Raw genomic sequence first — 1746 nt, 5'->3', positions numbered from 1 at the left:
TCAAACCTTTCATTCTGCTCAACAGTCAGGTGATTTTTCCAGTCTCCAATGTTACCTGGGAGGAAAAACAAGTCAACTGCATCAGTGAAGATTCCAGGGAAGAGGGGACATTATACCTTAGTGGTGTTGAGAGAAGCATTGCTGGTACTCTCCTTTTTCTCCCCCAAAAGGCCCCCCACTGACTCCTGCACATGGCCACACCCGACACTCTCTCACCTCCTGGCCAGGGAGCAAACTTATCCTGGCAGTTCTGCTGTAATTGAAGATCATTAGCCCAACTTCTCGGCTGGCAGCCAGCTGGAAAAGAAGAAAACCCTGGCAACTTGTTTACTATTGCGTTCCAGGCTAGCTTGGGCTCTAGTAGTTTTCTGAACTCCTTTAAAAGTTCCATACAATCACATATCGATGAACTAACATTTACTGATGGGGACAGGGATGCTCAGAGAGACTTGGAAAATGCCACCGGAGGTCCTACACTTTGGGTCGGCTCACCTTTACCCACTTTAATTTCACAACATTCTTACTTTAAACTTCTAGATGTGGAGTCCTGATGTCACACAGAGGCTGACAGAAGCAGAAGCAAGAAAAGAAACGCTGATCTTCAAACACAAATTTGTAAACAAATAACTGAAACAAACGGAAACTCTAAGGAAACCGGAAACACAAACCACAACAGTGCAGGACGCTCACACTAGTGCAAATGATGTCCCACCCTGTTGCACCTCACCTAAGAGAAGAGTGCGTGTGAGTGCACAATAAACATAAGGGGACGCAAATCACTTCCACAGGTGGTTTGGCTCCTCCTAGTTTTCCTCTTAGCCATTTCAGTCTGTCATTTTCAGGTGTGTGAAAGATGGAGGAACACAGAACATTTTCTCTTTTCAAAGAGAAACAAGTTGCAGGTGCCAGGACAGGGGCAGTTGAAAAGGGCCTGAGGATCGACAACATGGTAGGGTTTGCGGGGCATAACAGGAAGAGAAGTCCCCACCTCAGGTGGTCTCCAAGGTACCAGTGGTCATATTTTCAAGTTGAATGGGAAAAGACATAGGAAGAGATTATGTGAAGGAAATCCTAATTTAGAGAAATTAACATAGAGTCATAGAACCCTATGATCGAATGCAAAATTTATGTCTCTAATTCTGTATTATACATTATTCATGTACTAAAATCAGAAAATATCACTTAGAATGATGGTATAAAATAAAAGAAATATTTTAACATGTTCAAATGAGTTAGTTATATAGGGAGTTATACATTTAAAAACCCAGTCACCAGAAGTATGAGATATTGAGACAAATGAGATATTCGTATACTTTTTTATGATGTAAGAATCTGGTTTCCTAGAGGACACATGACAGTCCTGCCCAGGAACAAAAGTGCAGTGAGTGTGTGTTCTTAAGTCATCCCTGGAGGAGCTTGAGGGTAAAGCACAGAGAAGGAAGAGCAGCCAGTGAGGGCCACAGACCTGTCATTACCTCTCCATCACAAGGTGAGCCCACGCTAATGAGGGGAAGCAGACCAACACTAAATGAACAACCATTTGTGGAGACATTGTACTAGGAATCAGTAGATTGTCAGGGGGCCATGAGGAAGACCTTGTAACTGTAAGTTACTCATTGGATTCATTCAGAGAACAAATATAAGAATCTCTTGTAGAGCACCAGGAGAAATCATAGGAAATCATCTTCCTAGCAAAATAAACAGGCCCATGAGGGCCCATGATGTTAGGAAAGTCCACCAACAAGC

This window comes from Lontra canadensis, unplaced genomic scaffold, assembly GCF_010015895.1.
Source record: "Lontra canadensis isolate GAN:19392208 unplaced genomic scaffold, GSC_riverotter_1.0 scaffold23, whole genome shotgun sequence".
Lineage (NCBI taxonomy): Eukaryota > Metazoa > Chordata > Mammalia > Carnivora > Mustelidae > Lontra > Lontra canadensis.
The sequence above is the reverse complement of the archived record's forward strand: the minus strand, read 5'-3'. Positions refer to the sequence as shown.